The 19,644-nt window shown below is 39.2% G+C and overlaps 1 pseudogene; it reads right to left on the minus strand.

Moving 5' to 3' along the window:
- Positions 1-15,482: 15,482 nt before the first annotated feature.
- LOC102754349 lies at positions 15,483-16,787 on the minus strand (annotated as a pseudogene).
- Positions 16,788-19,644: the final 2,857 nt, after the last annotated feature.

Raw genomic sequence — 19,644 nt, forward strand, 5'->3', positions numbered from 1 at the left:
TGGATTTAAAGAAAGTGAAAAGAAAACAGGAAAACCAGTTTTTCAGATAAAATCTGATGAAGCCATGAATAACCAATGGAAGTAGGGAGGAGAAGGAAAAACATATTGGAAAAATATTTCGAAAGTAAAATTGTCAGAATTTGGGGACCAGTTGAATGTGGGGGTTAAAGGAAAGGGAGAAATCAAAGCACCCCCATCTTCATCCATAAAGTAAAAGGGGTTGGCCAGATAACCTAGCATTAACATTCATTCTCAGAGTGACTTTACCTTGCAAATATCAAAGAGGTTTATAAGTGAAATTTACTCAGACCTCCTTAAAATTGATGTTGCATACATACTTTAACTGCTTCTAAGATAAGCCCTTTTCATTGCAGGGACAACTGAGACAAAACAAAGTTGAAATGGACATAATTAATTGTTAAATTATTTAAATAGCCTCTAAGTCATTGTGTTTTACATAACATTTCACAAGTCAAATGCCAGGGATTTGTCACCCTAATTAAGCCCATCAAAATGAAAATATGAATTATAAAGATAATTATTTTTTAGTCTGTACAATGGAAATAAGTCAATGCTAATTCCCAATAAAAGGCATAAAAGTTGTGTTTCAAAAATAACATAATTCCCTGATAAGAAGAACAAAAGTTACATTAAGATGAACAAATTTTATAACTTGCAATTTCCCTGATTTGGGTTCTGGTTTCTTCATTCTTACAGAAAAATGCCAAGATTGGTACACTTCAAAATTCACCTTACTCGTGACTTAATTAGAGTCAAACAGTTTCAATAAGAATGTGAATTCAAATTTAGAATTGAATCAACAAAAGATTGTTCATTATACAATCTTTTTAAGAATTTAAAAATGAGACTAATTCATAAAATAAGTTTAAGTGGTATAATCTCAACAAAAAAAAGAACTGTACCTACTTTAAAAGATTAAAACTGATTATTTTATCATGTGTGTTAATGCTCAATAAATACAATTTGGTAGTGGACACATGAGATTATACACTAAAACCCACCCAATCACTATTAAACTGACTCTTTGGAAGACTGATGAATCCTTTGGTTTTACTATCACTAGGTCATTAAGATAGCGAAAGAATGGAAAGATTTTGCCCTTCATAAGCTATATTAAACATTTTTCATTTCCTCAAGTACTTTTCTCCCATTCTTTTACAACTGTTCATCATTTCCTAGCTTAGTCCTCTTCGAGGCACACATTCCATTCAGCCATTAAATTGAATTACCATCCTATCAAGTAATTTATATTCTCTCAATCTTATTCCTAATAAGATATAAAATGCTCATTTTTCTAGGACTCAACCTGATCAACAAATCATTTCCATTGAGGGCTCATAGGGAGGCCATAAAAGTGAAAGGGTAAACTGAGATTGTGAAGAATAGAATTAGAGGAAAGGTCTTCTTCCACTGAGCTGGTCTTCCCCAGCTCATATACCTGGAACTTCTTTACCCTAATGGGCCCTGCTCATGTTTGGGGCTGCCACTGTTCCTGAACCAATCCTGTAGGGCTGAGCAATGATCATAGCTTCTGATCCCCCCTCTCTTCTCATCCACCAATCCCTCTCTACAGGATATTAAGGAATTACATTATGTCCCTCCTTATCTGCAGCAATATTTTTTGTGTTAAAGTCTATGTTGTCTCATCTTACTATGGATACTTCAGCTCTCTATGGATGCTGTTTGCATGGAATATCTTTTTTTACCTGTGGTGTAATAAAAAAATAAATATTTGGTCTTTGTGTCTGGTCTCTGGCACTGAGCTCCTAAAACCCTTGTAAATTATGTCTTTCATATGCTAATGAGATGGTTCTGCTGGAGGGTGGGCATAGCTCCAAGAGGGAGGCTGACTGTCAGAAAAATCACCCTCATGATTAGAAGGTTGGAACTTTCATCTCTGATCCCCAACCTCCAGGGAGGGGAGAAGAGATGGAGGTTGGGTTTAATCACATATGGCCAATGATTTAACCAATTGTGCCTACATAATGAAATCTCCATAAAAATCCCCAAATTATGGTGTTTTGAGAGCTTCTGAATTGGTGAATATACCCATGTGTCAGAAGAGTGGTGCACACAGACTCCAAGGGGACAGAGACTCCTGTTCATGGGATCCTCCCAGACCCAACTCTATGTATCTCTTCATCTGAGAGTTTGTTTGTATCCTATGTAATAAACTGTGATAGTAAGTAGAGTACTTTCTTGAGTTCTGTAAGTTGTTCTCAAGAAGTATCAAACATGAGGTGATAGGGAGGTGTTCGTTGGAACCCTGAATTTGTTGTTAGTTGGGCCTAAGTGTGGGTTGCCTGGGAACCACGCTTGCAGCTGGTGTTTGAAGTAGAAGCGGTCTTGTGGGACTAAGTCCTTTAACTTGTGGGATCTGATGCTAACTCCAGTTACGTGGTGTCAGAATAGAATTGAATTGATGGACATCCAGTTGGTTTGAGAGAATTAAAGAATTGGTATGGAAAAAAATGATGCATATTTGATGTAAAAAATGCACACCACTCTTTAACTTAGTTGTATCTTTAGATTTCATAACCTCTACTGATCTATATTCAAGTGTGCTAATTTTTTCTCCTACTAGCAAAAATACTCTGTTGAATTCCTCCAGTGGATTATTATAAGAATAATTCTTGACATCACTTCATGCTAATTCTTTTTTCTAAACCCAGCAATTCAATTCTGCCTCGCAGAGTGGCCAAAGCCCAACCCCTAATCCCCTCCTGAGAGATTTCAGGACCTTGTCTCTATCAACTTTCATAGAAGTTTGATCAGCATCTTCCAACTCGAGTTACAACCATTCACTGTCTGTAAGGCAAATGCTATTATTTATTATTTATTATTAAATAAATGGGAAATTTAAGACCCAGAATTGAGAAATAATTTTTCCAATAAATGAAGGACTAGAATTTTAACCAAATCAGTTAATGAGTGTGTATAAGAATCACCTAGGATTTAAAAAAAAGTTCATATACCTGGCTCCAGTCATTCTGATTCAAAACAATTGACGCAACACTCAAGAACTTGAATTTTTAACAGCACTTCAGATTATTCTAGTATACGGAATCTGAGAACATCTACACTAATAAAAGAGAAATATGGTAATTGGTGTACGACCGCTACCTTTTTCATTGGCTAAGCAGGGTGATATGCAAATTAACTTCCAACTAAGATGGCAGTTAACTGCCAACAAAGATGGCGGTTAATTTGCATATGTAGGCACAATGCAGGGAGGCGAAAGGGAAAGCTGGAAGAAGCCCCCTGCCACTGATGGTGATCAGAAGGAAACCCAGGGGGGAGCTAAGAGCCAGGGGGCAGGGCAAAGGCGGCCTCAGCCAACATCGGAGAATCAGGTGCCTTTTCTGCCCTGGCCAGTGATAGCAGGAAGTAGGGGTGGAGCCAGCAATGGGAGCTGGGCAGGGTCGAAGCTGGCAGTCCTGGGAACTAGGGGTCCCTTGCCTGAGCCTAAAGCAGAGCCCATGATTGCGGGGCCGCTGCAGCTGCGGGTCCACGCTGCCCAGGCCGGACGCCTCAGCCAGAGGTGACCTGAGGGGACAGGGGTGGAGAGGCGTTAGGCCTGGGCAGGGGCGGAGCCTGTAACCGTGGGGAGCTGGGGGTCCCCTGCCCAGGCCTGAGACCTCTGCCAGAGGCCTCAGGCCTGGGCAAGGGGCCAATCCGGTGATTGGTGATTGGAGGGTGATGAGGGTCAACTCCTCTGGCTGAGGCATCAGGCCTGGGCGGGGGGCGGAGCCAGGGATTGGGGGGATATGATGGTCCCCTTGCCCAGGCCTGAAGCCTGAGTCAGAGGCGTCAGGCTTGGGCGGGGGTGGGGGGGGAGGGTGGAGCAACCGATCAGAGGGAGATGGGGGTCCCCTGCCCAGGCATGATTCCTGGGCCAGAGGCCTCAGGCCTGGGCGGGGGTCAGAGCCAGTGATGGGGGGAGATGGGAGTCCCCTGTCCTAGCAGAACACAAAGGATACTCAGGAGCCAGACAGCAAGACAAATGTCTTTACTCTTGCAGGAGGGTGCGCACCCTCAGGGTCTGGCAGCACACACACTGAGTGGGCAGTCTGCTTGGGGTTATATGTCTGATGCACGACATCTGTCCCTCATTCTTGATTGGAAGAGCTTAGGCTCACAGTCTTACGTAATTGGCCAATTCAAAGGAAAAAGGGAGGGTTTGACCTTTGCCATTTCAAAATAGCGGCCCCCAGGGGAGCTGCATGTCACATGGGCCAAAACGGAAGCTGCCTAAACTCCCTTCTTTGACAGAAAAGATGACTTGTTTATTCTCACATCGTCCAAAATTATAGTAAACATAAGACAAAAAGTTATTTAGCTTACTAATGAGGAAACCAGCAGGATGGCAGAGCTAATATAAAGGAATATGGGAAAGCCTAGTTTACATAATAAATGAAAGTGCTGGAATAAGACTGCCAAATTATTTATAAAACCGGTTACTATCCTATCAGGTAATAAAACTGAATACTTGGGATTACCTTTTCTATAAAAATGATTTGCATCTCTACCATCCAAAATTTTTTTGAAATGTATCAATGTGCTACAAGTTGGCATCTAATTCCATCTGGGCCTGAATCAATAGTAAATAGAAGGTCAAACGTAGATGCATTGCTAGAGAATTCGATCATCCTTGTGGTGGTGGGGGCAGGGGGTGTCCTGTTAGACAATGTCCCAGCATGAAAAGGCATGCAGTCATCATTTTGCCTTATTTCCAAGGTTTGGATACTTTTCTTTAATACACATAAAGTGTCTAGCAAAGAGCCTCTTACAAAATGAGTACTGACCATAGGATAGCATATTTATTATTTGTATCTTTATAATCCTATCTCTGCCACATACTGGCTGGGTGATCTTAAGCAACATTCTCTCGTTGCTCTAGCGTACTCTTCCATAAACTGGGGACAAAGTGTTTTCTACCTCACAAGGCTATTGGAAAGTTAAGTAAGGATTCAATATGTGCAAAGCAGTGTCTGGCACGTAGTAATGACTAAATGCGTGAAAGCGAATGCTGTCATCCTCCAGAGCATTTGATGTCACACTACAGCCAACGTTTTCACAATATAAGGTAACTAAAGGCGGGGGGTGGGGGTACACTGCTGTGATGCAGAGGCTGGCACAGCTGGTCAGTGGATGCCCAAAGACCTTTTGCAGCTTGAACTTGGACTACAGATCAAGCTATTTATAACTGGGCTGGAAAACCAGCTCTCCCTTGCCTCAAACATTATTAAAATGGACATATTCCAGAGTTCTGAAAGCAAAGATAAGTTTTATACTCTTGTTTGTCTACTTTTGGCCCTCATCCTGACACAGTAATAAGATGCAACAGACTTTCACAGGTTACTACAAGAATAGCTTGATGTTTCTAGAGCAAATCCAGGCCTCTTTTGTCCATGACATCTTTCCCCGGGGACAAAAATGTTAATTATTCTTTACTAAGAGCAGCTTCCCCAACATGTTTGACTGCCTTATTTGATGTGGAAATAGAAAGCAAATGTCATCACCAACCAAACACTCCGCACAATCACTGCCCAAACAGTCAAGAAGCTACAGCTATTTTCATATTTTCCCCTCTATGCAAGGAGCATCTGAAATGCGTATAAAGCAGACAGATGATTATCTTCCCAGAAATCTTCTCCTGGCAGGGGTCATTGGGGAAAGCACTGTAGGCACCCATCTGAGCTTTGTGGACGTCTCTTTTCCATGAGTCATGACATGAAAAATGAAGAACATGTTTATAAATACCCAGAACCCAGAGGCGGTCCATTTACTTTTTTTCAAAATACCCGGATATTGATGAAAATAGATCTGATGGCAGTTCCACTGGTACAAGTTACTAGACAGCCACCTGGAGTTGCGTCTCTCTCCTCCCAGGTCGTGTTTCCTGCGTTGAGAATGCAGGGTCTGTGAGGCCAGGGAGCTCAGTACACTGCGACTGTCACAGAAGTGCACTTTAAGGAGCATGTTTCAAGAATGAAGTGGCCTATAATGTGTCACCCTGCAAGCAGGTAATTAGTGTTAGAAGATTATCATGGCCTTTACAGAAGTGATTCATCTTTTTCTACTTGTTTATTCCGATACTCATTTAGTCTCTAATGATAGAGGTAATAAATGTACTACCAATATCAGATAACCTGTATATCACAGAAAAGCACAAAGGAATTGCCAAAAATTCCACAACCCCCCAAATAATCTTACCAACATGTTTTTGTTTTATGAGTGAGGGAGATATCATACCTTTGTAGATTTGTACATAAGATTGTAACGTGCCTGACAGGGAAAACTTTGTTCCAGTTATCCAAGTCTGAATAATAAATCACCTCCAAACTTAGGGGCTTTTAAAACAACAACATGTATTTTGCTCACAAATCTGCAATTTGATCAGGGTTTGATGGAACAGTTTGTCTTTGCTCCACTCAGTGTCAGCCAGGGCAGGTGGCTCAAAGGCTGGGTCAGGCATTGTCTGAAGGGTCCCTCACTCACCTGCCTGGTGCCTAGGCTGGGAAGACAAGAGCTGGGGCTGGACAACTGGGTGTCCATTGGCATCTCTTGTTTTCTATGTGCTCTGTCCTCACGGTGTCTCCAGCGCGGTAATTTCAGGTGAGCTGGATTTCTTACATCGACTTAGGTTTCCCAAGGCTTCTGTACTGTACCCCCTCCTACGACTTAGCCTTGGAAGTACACATCATCACTTCTACCACATTTTATTTATTAGAAATGAATCGTTAGAACCAACCCGTGTTCATGGGAAAGGTAAACAGGAATTCACCTTTTTGCAAGGAGTGTCAAAGAGTTTCTCACAATATAAACGAACAAATAAAACAGAAACAGACTCATAGATACAGAAAACAGACTGATGGTTGCCAGAGGGGAGGGGGTTAGGGGAGTAGGTGAAAAAGGTGAAGGTGTTGAGAAGTACAGATTGATAGTCACAAAACAGTCACAGGGATGTAAAGTACAGCATAGGAAATATAGGCCAATAATCTACATATGTAAAAGCCTAAGTGACGGTCCAACCATTCGACAGTCTGACCGGTAGCTATTACACGCAATGCCACCAGGGGGCAGATGCTCCCACTGGTAGCTATAACACGTACTGACCACCAGGGGCAGACGCTCCACGCAGGAGCTGCCGAGCTGCGGTGACTTGGTAGCTGCGGTTTTCGGATGACGCACCCAGAACTAGACAGGAGGGAGCCCGATTTCAGAGTGCATCATGCAAGAATGGCCCTCTTGCACTCCAGGACCCCTTGGAAGATGTCAGAAAGCCGGTTTCGGCCCGGTCTCTGCAGGTCAGGCCGAGGGACTCCACCCGTGGATTCATGCACCAGGCCTCTATTGTAATATCTATGTATTCCAAGTGGGTACTGGAAATATCGGGATAATAATTTGTGAAGTATATGATTGTCTAACCCCTATGCTGTACACATGAAAGTAATATAAAATGACATTAAATGTAAACTGCAATTGAAAAAAAATTTTTTTAAGAGTTTCTTAGCATGTTTTAGTAAAACCCCAGGGACTTAGGGACTAAATGAATAATGAATTTATAGTTCAGTAAATAAATAAGAAAGATTGTGAAAAAATTTTAACACTAATCATCTGTCTCCACCACGTGACATTATAGTCAATCTCATTCTTAAAATACACCTGTTAAATAAACATATGTTCTGTGTCAGTAAACATTTGTTGACTGAATGAACTTATTCATCTTTTAAAATATGTTTTTAATGATTCTTAGAGAGATAAGAAGAGGGAAAAATAGAGAGAGAGAAATATCAATGAGAGAAAAACATCCCTATTGGCTGCTTCCTGCACACCCCCACAGGGAAGTGAGCCCACAGCCCTGGCCCCGACCCAGAATGGGAACTGGTGACCTCTTGGTTCCTGGGTCGATGCTCAATTGCTGAGCCACAACAGCCTGGCTGACTGAATGAATTTAGCAAGTCACAAGTATTTTTCTATATCAATGAAAAAATTTTTAATCCTCATCTGAGGATGTTTTTATTGATATTTAGAGAGAGATAACGAAGAAGAGAAACAGAGAGAGAGAAAATCATTGATAGGTTGCCTCCTGTACACACCCCGACTGGGGATCAATCTGAAACTTGGCATGTGTCCTGACCAGGAATCAAACCAATTACCATATGGTGTATAATGCTCCAACCAACTGAGCCACCCAGCCAAGGTTATCAATGAATATTTTTACACCATAATTTTAAGAAGAGCATGTGGATATATCATAATTTATTTAACCAGTTTCCAGTTTCTAAATGTTCAATATTTAGACTATTTACTTTATCATGTAAGATAACTCTATGATTAACATCCTAGAACAGAAGTCTCTGTTTTCTTTTGATAAATTCATGCACATAGTTTTTCAGGGTAAAGGGATATATTTTTTAAGGTTTTAAATATCTTTTAATAGATTTTACTTTATAGAGGAATTTTAGGTTCACAACAAAATTGAGCAGAAAATACAGAGATTTTCTATATACTGCTGTCTCCATACATGCATACCCTCCCACATATCTTCCCCCATTATCAACATCCCCCACAAGAGTGATACATTTGTTACAATTATGTTTCTACATTAATATATCATTATCACTCAGATTCCATTTCATTAGGGTTCACTTTTGGTGTACATTCTATGAGTTTGGACAAATATATAATGATGATATAAATCCATCATTATAATATCATACAGAGTATTTTCAAAGTATAATGATATGTATCCACCTTTATAGTATCATACAGAATAGTTTCACTGCCCTAAAAACCCTATATTCCACCTATTCTCCTCCCCTTCCCCCTAAGTCTTGGCAACCACTGATGTTTTTACTGTCTCCATAGGTTTGCCTTTTCCAAAATAATGTCATAAAGTTGGAATCAAACAGTATGTAACCTTTTTAAATGGTCTTCTCTCATAAGGAAAATGCTGCTGAATCATAAGTTAAGCCTATGTTTAGTTTTATAAGAAACCACCAAATTGTCTTCCAAAAGAGCTGTATCATTTTGAATTTCCACCAGCAATGAATAAGAGTTCCACATCCTCACCAGCATTTGGTGCTGTCAGTGTTCTGGATTTTGTCCATTTTAATGGATGCCTGTGGTATCTCCTTGGTTTAATTTGCAGTCCCTTGATGACATATGATGTGGAGCATCTTGTCATATCCTAATTTGTCATCTGTATATCTTTTTCAGTGAGGTTTTTGACTCATTTTGAAATCAGGTTGTTTGTTTTTATTGTTCGGTTTTAAGAGTTCTTTGTGCATTTGAAGTAATAGCGCTTTATCTGATCTGTCTATTACAAATATTTTCTCCTAGTCTGTGGTTTGTCTTTTCAATCTCTTGATCAAGGATTTTATTCTTAATGAAATTCAGTTAATGATTACTTTTTTCATGGATTATACCTTTTTGTGTTGTACTTTAAGTCTTCACCAAACCCCAAGTCATTCCGATTTTCTATGTTCTAGAAGTTTTATAGTTTTGCACTTTACATTTAGATGTGTGACCCATTTTGAGTTAACTTTGTGTGGAGGCTATATCATCTTTGTCTAGATTCATGTGATGTCCAGTTGTTCCATTCCATTTGCTGAAAAATGTATTTTTTTCCCTCCATCATATTGCCTTTGCTCCTTTGGCAAAAATCAGTTGACTGTATTCATGTGGCTTTCTATTCTGTTTCATTCATCTATCTCTCTAGTATTACAACAATACTATACGACCTTGATTATTGTAGCTTTATATTGTTTTGAAGTCAGATAGTGTCAGTCCTTCAGCTTGTTTTTGTCTCTCCATATAGAATTGGCTATTCTTAGTCTTTTGCCTATTTGTATAAACTTTAGGATCAGTTTATCAATGTCTACATAATAACTTCATGGGATTTTGATTGGAATTGCATTGAATCTATAGGTGAAGCTGGAAAAAAACTGACACCTTGACATTATTGAATTTTCCTATCTATAAACATGGAGTATAGCTCCATTTATTTAGTTCTTCTGATTATTTTCATCAGAGTTTTGTAGTTTTGCATATAAATCTTATACATATGTTGTTTGCTTTATATCTAAGTATTTAAGATTTTGGGATGCTAATGTAAATGGTAATGTGTTTTTAATTTCAAATTCCACTTCTTCATTGCAGGTATATAGGAAATCAATTCACTTTTGTTTATTAACTTTGTATTCTACAAACTTGCCATAATCACTTATTAGTTCCAGGAATTTTTGTTGTTGAGTCATTGTTTCAGATTTTCTCTGAAAGAGCAATCATGTCACCTACAAACAAGAGTGTCATTTCTTTTTTCCTAATCTATATACCTTTTATTTCCCTTTCTGGTCTTATTGCATTAGCTAGCATGTCCAATGTAATGTTTATAAAGCAGTACTAGGCCTGGCCTATGTGGCTCACTGGTTCAGAGTCAACCTATGAACCAGGAGGTCATGGTTTGATTCCCAGTCAGGGCACATGCATGGGGGGTTGTGGGCTCCATCCCCAGTGTGGGAAGTGCAGAAGGCAGCTGATCCATGATTCTCTCATCATTGATGTTTCTCACCCCCTTCCTCTCCGAAATCAATAAAAATATAAAATATAAATAAATAAATAAATGAAGTACTAGGAGGGAATGTCATTGCCTTAATTCTGATCTGAGTGAGAAAGCTTTTATTTTACCTTTAAGTACGGCATTAGCTATAGGTGTTTTGTAGCTGTTCTTTATTAAGTTAAGGAAGTTCCCTTTATTCCTGGTTTACTGAGAGTTTTGATCATGAATGGGTACTTGATTTTATTATAAGATTTTTCTAAATCTAGTGATACTATCATAGGATTTTTCTTCTTTAGCCTGTTGATGTGATTGATTACATTAATTGATTTTTGAATGTTGAACCAGTCTTGCATAACTGGGATAAATCCCACTGGTTTTTATATATAATTCTTTGTATACATTATTGGATTTGATTTGATAATATTTTATTGAGGAAAGTTACATCTATGTTCATGAGAGATTTTGGTCTGTAGTTTTATTGTAATGCCTTTGTCTGATTTTGATATTAGGGAAATGCTGGCCTCATAGACTGAGTTAAGTGTGCCTTCTGCTTCTATTTCTGAAAGAAACTGTAGAGAATTGGTATCATTTATTTCTTAAATGTTTGGTAAAATTCATCAGTTAATCCATCTGAGACTGATGTTTTCTGTTTTGGAAGATTATTAATTATTGATTCAATTTCTTTAATAGATATAGGCCTACTCATATGGTCTGTTTATTCTTGTGAGTTTTGGCAGATTGTGTTGTTCAAGGAATTGGTCCATTTAGGTTAACAAAACTGTGATTATGCCAAAACCGGTTTGGCTCAGTGGATAGAGCGTCGGCCTGCGGACTGAAGGGTCCCGGGTTCGATTCCGGTTAAGGGCATGTACCTGGGTTGCGGGCACATCTCCCTAGTGGGAGATGTGCTGGAGGCAGCTGATTGATGTTTCTCTCTCATCGATGTTTCTGGCTCTCTGTCTCTCTTCCTTCCTCTCTGTAAAAAATCAATAAAATATATTAAAAAAAACTGTGATTATAAACTTATTCATAGTATTCATTATTATCCTTTCAATGTCCAAAGTATTTGTAGTGATGTCTCTTCTTTCATTTCTAATAGTAGTAATTTGTGTTTTCTCTTTATTTTCTTAGTTAGCTAGGTAAGAGCTTTATCGAGTTTGTTGATTTTTTTCAAAGACACAGCTTTTGGTTTACTTGCTATGCTTATTTGGAAAAAACTGTTATATGTTATATCCTTAAAGAATAAAAAAATAAGTCCTTAGTTTACTTTCACTTATTTCTTCTTTGCTACTCTTCTTTACGTAAATCTAAGTTTCTGATCTATATCTTTTTCTCTCTCTAAATAATTTTCAATATTTCTTGCTATTATAATGACAATAAACATCCTTAATTTTATCTGAGAAAGTCTTTAGTAATCCCTTCACTTTAGAAGGATAATTTTACAGGGTACAGAATTTTAGGTGGATAGGGGTTTTTCTTTTTTTTCCTTTTAATTATTAAATCATCTCTAAGATTTCTTGCCTGTATCGTTTCTGAGGAGAAGTCAGATGTAATTCTTATATTTGCTGCTACATAGGTAAAGTGTTTTTCCCCCATTGGCTTTCATCAGGATTTTTCCTTAATCTTTGATTTTCCATAGTTTGAAAATGAAACTGTGTTTTCATTGTTGTTTGTTTGTTTATTTGTTTGTTTACTTCATTTATCCAGAGTAGTGTGCTCTGACACCTCCTGGATCTGTGGTTTGGTGCCTGACATTAATTTGGGGAAATTTATAGACATTTTGGTTTCAAATGTTTCTTCTCATGCCTTAATTGTTCCTTTCTCTCTTCTGGTATTCCTATTATGCATATATTGTACCTTTTATAGTTTTCCCACAGTTCATAGATGTTCTGTTCTAGTTTTATTACAGTACTAGAGGCCCAGTGCATGAATTCATGCATGGGTGGGGTTCCTCGGCCTGGCTGGCAATCAGGGCCCATCAGGGGGGTAGAGGGGTACCTGGCTGGCCAGAGTGAGGGAGGTTGGTCAGCTGTGGGAGGTTGGCTGTGGGAGCGCACTGACCGCCAGGGAGCAGCTCCTGCTTTGAGCATCTGCCCCCTGGTGGTCAGTGAACATCAGAGAGACTAGTCATTCGGTTGACCGGTCATAAAGGTCACTTAGGCTTTTATATATATATATATAGAACTTTTTCTCTTGGTTCTTTCGTTTTTGAGCATTTTACTGATATATCGTGCTCTGAGATTCTATCCTCAGCTATGTCCAGTCTACTAAAAAGCCCATTGAAGTCACTCGTCATTCTTGTTATAGTGTTGTTGCCATTTTAATCTCTATGATTTCTTTTTGGTTCTTTCTTAGAATTTCCATCTTTCAGCCTACATTGCCTTCTTGTTCATACATTCTCTCTACTTTATCCATTAGAGCTCTTAGTATAGTAATCACAGTTGTTTTAAATTCCCAATATGATTATTCCAGCACCTCCTACCATATCTGAGTCTGATTCTTGTTCTATATCTTCAAATTGTGTTTTCTTTCTTTTGCTACGTCTTATATTTTTTTCCTTATAGTTTAGTACAATGGACTGGGTAAACAAAACTGTTGTAAACAGACCTTTAGTAATGTAGTGGTGAGATGTGGGAGAAGCAAAAGTGTTCCATAGTCTGAGAATTAGGTGTCAGTGTTGTGTTTGCTTTGATTATGAGTCCAAGCTGATATCTCATGCAAAAACTGCAGAAAACGTAATTTTAAATGATTTTGGAGCACAAATTCATATCAAAATGCTGTTCTTATATTATTTCTATCAATTCTGCTTCCCAATCTAACAATATTTCATTCCTTTCCCTATTAACTGCTTTGTTATGAACAATTTTTTAAATTGTGCATAATAATTTCTCTTACATTTGAATGACTGCCAAATATATAGAATTTTATCCAATGTCTCTCAATCTGCTTTCATTCCTTGAAATGAATTCCTTTCTACTGATCTCTCTGATTTTTTAAAAATTATGGCCTATTTTTAATACACAGTGTAAACAGCTTTTGTTAGAACTGGAAATTATGCTTCCCAATCCCAGCTTTCCTCTATTTCTGCTTTCAATTAAAGTTAGATTTCACTCCATTGTTGGCCATATTATTCGATGCACTATATAAAATCTAATCTGCATATACTGAAACATTAGAATCACACCAGAGACACTCTTTAGTTATTTAAATTCTAAAATTATTCCCTTATCCCACATCTGGTGGAATCATGTAATGTTCACTTTTTTTTTACCCTCTGAAATTCCTCTGTGAGCTGTTAATGTTAGATGAAATCATCCTCAAAGTCTTTGAAAAAAAACTCTATCAAGAGTCATACCTCTAGCATCATGCTTTCTTATTTTATTCACACACAAAAAGTCCATATTCACATGAACAACCTAGCTTTACTTATTTCTACAAGCACAATGGCTTTATATTTATACTTAAGAAAGTAAGAGCAATAATTTCTTTAGAAATCATATTATCTCTCTCTCTCTCTCTCTCTCACACACACACACACACACACACACACACACACACACATCCAAGGCTTTGTATATATTCTACTTTGGTTATGACCTCTATGGTTGCACAAACCAGAAACCCAATATAAACTAATTTTCAACAATTGAAAATTCATTGGTTCATAGAATGTCTAAGGACAGATTTTTCAGGTATTGATGGACCCAGGGTCTCTAGCAACAAGCAACATCATCAGATTTCAATCTCAATTTTTTCTGTGTCCTTTTCTTTACTCATGCACAGGTATTTGCCTACATGGGGGCAACATGGCCATCAGCATCTTTGACCTTACAGCCTCCCAGCTTAGTGACCATACTAAGAAAGATTATATCTTCCTGAAGAGTTCCAATGAAAGTTCTAGGTGCTAGGTTGAACTGGTTTGGATCAGGTACTCATCCCTGAACCAACCACGGTAGTCAGAGGGTGAAACCTATACCTTAACCCCTAGAGTGCAGGGGAGCGTGATCGTGCTCCTCCTGTCTTTCGCCAAAAGTGCCGGGAGCACTATCAAAGCTTCGAAATGGAGTCCAGTTCTAAGTCTGCTTTTATTAGTGATGATGATATTGCTAAATATGTCAATGTAGTAAAGGTTTCCTTAAGTCTTTGAATATGTAACTTCATTTACTTGCGATTCATAATTTTTTTCCTAAACTGCTGTAAAATCAGCAAAAATGCATTGGCAATTTTAGCATAGTTCCTAGGATATTGGTTGGCACTCAAAGGGTTAACCAAGCTGAATCATGTGCATCTTCCAGACTTAGGCCCATTCAAACACTTGGACAGAGAGTGGGAGGGGGTAGTTCCCAATGAAAAATTAAATGGATTACCAGAATATGTTGGTATATTACAGACAGATACACAAAATAAATATCTACTACACTCCTTAGAAAGTTTGGAAAAACAAACCACATTTGACTCAGCCTTCTTAACTACTGCGCTTAAATAAACCAAATGATTCATTGAATCAGGTCAGTGAAAAACATTTAAAAACTTGTACTGTGTTGAAATATAGAGACTCTAAGTATTTGTCATTTTAAACAGTATATTGTCATCATATGTTCCAATGCAGTAGCTTGCTATAGTCATCATAATGATAAGAAGGTTGGAACCAATGAAAAAGAAGGTTTAATAATTCCAATCAAAATTAAAGAAACATTTATTTCATCTATCTTACAAAAGTCCACTAAAATGACAGTTTTTTAATTTGAGTTTATTCTTCATTTTAACTTTTAAAACACTACTATACTTGAATATTGAAACAAAAAATATAGCAAGTAGTGAGCATATTATGATTACAGTCCTTCACTCATTCACTACTGTATATACAGTATGATGCCAGCAGTGAGTGTTATTCACTGGCCCCATTAAGAAGTCTGACACTGAACACCACCCCTGGGATGATGTTCATCATCCTCATATGCTTCTCCATTGTAATGGTGCCATCTTTCTTGATTTGGATCAAAGTCCACCAGTTCCACCTGGTCCATTTCATCAGTCTCTTCTACTTTCTTCCTTTCAGGTAGGAGTTTTTCCAGCAAAGAGAGTTTATCAGGAGAAAGAAAGCCATTCTCAGGAAAATTTACCTTAAATTCAATGATTAGGTGACCCTTTTCATACGGTCTATGATAAATTGGCATGCCTTCATTTAATACACACTTGATATCTCCATGCTTGACAATCTGACCTGGATGAGAGGTGATGAATATGGTTCGATTGTCAAGAGTAGCTATTGGCTTTTGGAAACCACACAATGCTTCAACCAGCTGTATGTCCATACACATGAAAAGGTCTTCTCCTCGTCGAGTGAAAACAGCATGGTCCTTCTGATCTAAAACAATGATAATATCTCCTGGCTCCAGTCCTGGTTCTTGGTCTCCTTCACCATGGAATGTTATCTTCTGGCCATCTTTCATGCTTTTAGCAATATGAACTTCTAGAATCTTCTCTCAAACTATCTTCCTCCTGTTGCAGCTTTTACATCTATCTTTAGCAATGGTCCCCATGACCCTGGCACTCCATGCACACAGACTGAATTTGCTGAACCATTCCAAGTCTTATCTGATGAATTCTTGTTTGCATTCCAGAACCTTGGCAACTGGGACAGCACTCTACTGCTCCTTTCTGACCACCTCGGCCTTCACATTTGCCACAAATCATTCTTTGCAGAGCTAGTTTTCTTGCTGCACCATTACATAAGTCTTTTAAGGTTATGGAGAGCTGATACACAATGTTTTTACCTCTCCTTTCTCTCTGCATCCTTCCATTCCCTCCAAAAAACATATCAAAGATGCCCATGGGGGAACCAAAACCACCACCCGCTCCACCTTCCTTAATTGCTTGTTCTCCTCCTTTATCATATAATTCCCTTTGCGTTGCATCAGAGAGCACTTTGTAAGCTTGAGAAATATGTTTAAACTCTTCTTCATTTGGATTCTTATCAGGGTGGTACTTCCCAAGGCCAGCTTCCTAGAAGCCTTTTTCAGTTCTTCCTGGGTGGCATTGGGTTTGACCCCCAAAACATCATAGTAAGTGGTTTCTTTCACCATTTTTGACAGCCGGTGAGCAGGCCTAGGCAGGAGTGGAGGAGCAGGAGAGAGCACGTTGTTGCGCGCAGCTCAGGTAGCCGCTGCTCCTCCACCTCTCACAGAGTGTTCTGGAAAGTTCCCAAAATGACAGTTTGTTTGTTTTTAAATTAAGCATAAACCTGGCAGTGCAAAAAGAATTATAGAAGAGATGACAGCAAAAAAGATTTTGAAAGCTGGAAAGCAGATGAACAAGACTTGTGAAAGGTAAAATAATAAAAGCTGAATATGCTAAGTGTCTGGTCGTCCAGTCGTCCGTTCAACCAATCAAAGCATAACATGCTAATGATATGCTAAGGCCACTCAACCACTTGCTGTGGCGTGCACTGACACCAGGGGCAGACACTCTAACTGGTAGGTTAGCTTGCTGCTGGGATCGGGACTGAGTGAGATGGGCCGGACACGCCCTGGAGCCCTTCCACTGTCCCCTCCGCAGCCCTGATCATGCACTGGTGGGGTGCCTCAGCCTGGCCTGAATCCTCTAGCAAAATCCGGGACTCTTGGGGGGATGTTGGAGAGCCAGTTTTGGTCTGATCCCGCAGGCCAGGCTGAGGGACTCCACTGGTGCATGAATTTGTGCACTGGGCCTCTAGTATATTTATATTGATTTCAAAGAGGAAGGGGCAGAGAGAGAGAGAGATAGAAGCATCAATGACAAGAGAGAATAATTGATTGGCTGCCTCCTGCACACCCGCACTGGGGATCGAGCCTGCAACCCAGGCATGTGCCCTGACTAGGAATACATGTTTTTAAGTTTTGGGGGTATATACCTGGGAAAAGGATTGCTGGGTGGTATGGTAGCTCTATTTTTAATTTTTTGAAGAATCACAAGACTGCTTCCTATAGTGGTTGCAAAATTATTTATGGTGGCCAAGATATTATCCACCATCTTAATTAGACTTCTCTACCTCTCTGGCTCACTTTCTTCAAGACTTTTCCAGTTATAACACTTGGCAATGTCAATACATAGATGGTCTATCCAATACCCTGGCTGCTCAGTTCCTCAAACTGCCCTCTTCCAGTGATCCTTTCCTCAACCCACCTGCCCCTGGAGTCCTCATTACTATTCTGCATATATGCTCAGCTCTCTCGTGTTACCATGCTCGCTTTGCCAAACCCCAGCTTTGCTCCATGCATGCGCCTTTGCAGTTGAACATGGCTGAAAAAACAATAAACAGGAAATCATGCTGACTGGCCTTACTTTAAATTTGTGATTACTAATTCCATGTGGGCCTTTAAAGCTGATCTGAAGCACCAAATCACTTCCTTCTTTCTGTTTCATTCATATTTTTCTCGATTAATATTTCAAACCTTCTCCTTTCCCTCATCCTTAACCTCCGTTGATGTTCTTGTTTCTTATTTCACCAATAGAAATAGTCACAAAAGAGGTTCTATTTGCTACTACCACCAAATCTCCTATTCTACCTGCATCTGTATACCCTTATACTCTGCATTTACTCCCAGTAAAAATGGATGGGTGATTGATCTTAGCTTCACTCCGAGGCCAACTCTTTCAATATTTACTGGATTCCATCACCACCCCTACCTATGGAAAAACAGATGTGCTGTAATAGTCCACTCCCTATACTGCATCATCAATTGTCCCTCTTAAATCAATAATTCCCTCTGGCATTTCCATAAGAAGAAGGAGGAGGAAGAGGGAGAAAAAGAGGAGGAGGAGAGAACAGGCTTGAACTCATATACATCTCTAGCTATTACTGCATCATTCTGTCACCCTTTTAGCAAAACCCACAATAGAACACCTATACTGACTGTATCCAATTCCTCTCTTTCATTCACCCTTGAATCCACTGCAGTCAGACCTTTGGCCCTTATCACTCAATCAAAACCGATTTTTCTGTTATCAGTGCAATGGCTAATTCTCAGTCCTCATCAAATCTAGAAGCAGCATTTGACACATTTCATCTCCTTCTCTTCAGAAACACTACTTTTCCTCTTTGTTTCTCTCAGTTTTCCTCCTACCTAGCCAACTGCTCCACATCAGTCTCCTTTGCTGGTTCCTCCTCATCTTCCCAATCTGTGAATGCTAGGGTGCCCCAGAACTTAGTCCCTGCAGCTCTTTTCTTTCCTTCCCTTTAAATGGCATGGGATATTGATCACTCCTAATTTATATCTCTAGCCCAGACCTTGCCTTTGAATTCCAGACCTTGATAAAGAAACTTGGATCTCTAATACATATCTCAAGCATAACAGGATTAAAACTTATTTTTTTCCTCCCAAATTGGCCCTTCCTTATTACAGTAAGTGGTAACAAAACCTGTTTTATGCTCCCTCCTAAAACCTTGGACTTATCCTTGAAGCACTCAAATTCTTAAGCAAATCTTATCAGCTCTTCTTTTAAACTATATTCAAAATCTGGCCACTTCTTACTCTATTAGTCTATAAGTCATCAATGCCTCTCATTTGTGCTGTTCTAACAGTTTCCAACTATTCTATTTCCACAATTGTCTTCCTACTGTCTATTCTCCACCATGCAATATTTTATTTTATAATTATAGTTGACATTCAATATTTTATTAGTTTCAGATGTACAGCATAGTGGGTTAGACATTTATATAACTTACTAAAGGCCCAATGCATGAAATTCGTGCAAAAGTAGGCCTTCCCCTGGCTGCCAGCACTGGCTTTCCTCTGGCACCCGGGACCCGGGCTTCCCTCTGGCTGCCAGTAGGCACCCAGGACTCAGGCTTCCCTCTGGATGCCAGCAGGCACCTGGGACCCAGCAGCCCAGGCTTTGTCCTGAAGGTCATTTGGAAGGACATCTGGTCTAATTAGCATATTATGCTTTTATTATTATAAATAAGATGGCCCCCCATTAGTCTAGTACTTGATACCATACATGGTTATTACAATATTATTGACTATATTCCCTAGGCCTTATTTCACATGCTATGACCATTCTAAAACTGCAAA

The sequence above is a fragment of the Myotis davidii genome, unplaced genomic scaffold, assembly GCF_000327345.1.
Source record: "Myotis davidii unplaced genomic scaffold, ASM32734v1 scaffold463, whole genome shotgun sequence".
Classification (NCBI taxonomy): domain Eukaryota; kingdom Metazoa; phylum Chordata; class Mammalia; order Chiroptera; family Vespertilionidae; genus Myotis; species Myotis davidii.